The following is a 653-nucleotide window of genomic DNA, read 5'->3' as shown; positions in this document are numbered from 1 at the left end:
GGTAATGATTGGAAATCCAGCAGGATTAAGAACAGAGTCCTGCAAGGGGCTCTAGTAACATAAAATAAATGATATATGAATAATATAAATTTAGATTATTTAAATTTAAGTAGCATAACAAAAATAAATGATATGTATAATAGAAATTATATAAATATATTGTCAACTTCAAATATATAAAAAATAAAAATGAATTATATAAATATGAATCATAAATACATAATATCAGTGTAAATAATATGTTAATAAACTCAATGATACATAAATAAATCATTAATAAAAATATAAACAATATTCTAACTTCATAAATTTAAACACTGTTATTCTAAATTCCATATAATAACCAGATCTCTGGTTTCCTCTAGTTCAGGCTCTATATTCAAACTTTTTTTAAGTTATTGATCTTTTCTAATGTTTCTGTCCTGATTCCTTTATGGACCATGTCTTTAGACCAGGACCCTGTTGTTCAGGACTCTGGGCCCATGTTTTTGTCTCTCTGCTGTCTCACTGACCCACTTCTAAAAATAGATCCATCCTCTGACAGCTAATGGCTAATGCTAACTCAGCTGTTACTGTCATCATGTTCCTCTCTGTAAACATCCTGCTGACCCACATGTCCATCCCCAATTGTCCCCTCTCTATGAGCTCACTGT

The sequence above is a fragment of the Cheilinus undulatus genome, linkage group 13, assembly GCF_018320785.1.
Source record: "Cheilinus undulatus linkage group 13, ASM1832078v1, whole genome shotgun sequence".
NCBI classification, from domain to species: Eukaryota; Metazoa; Chordata; class Actinopteri; order Labriformes; family Labridae; genus Cheilinus; species Cheilinus undulatus.
The sequence above is the reverse complement of the archived record's forward strand: the minus strand, read 5'-3'. Positions refer to the sequence as shown.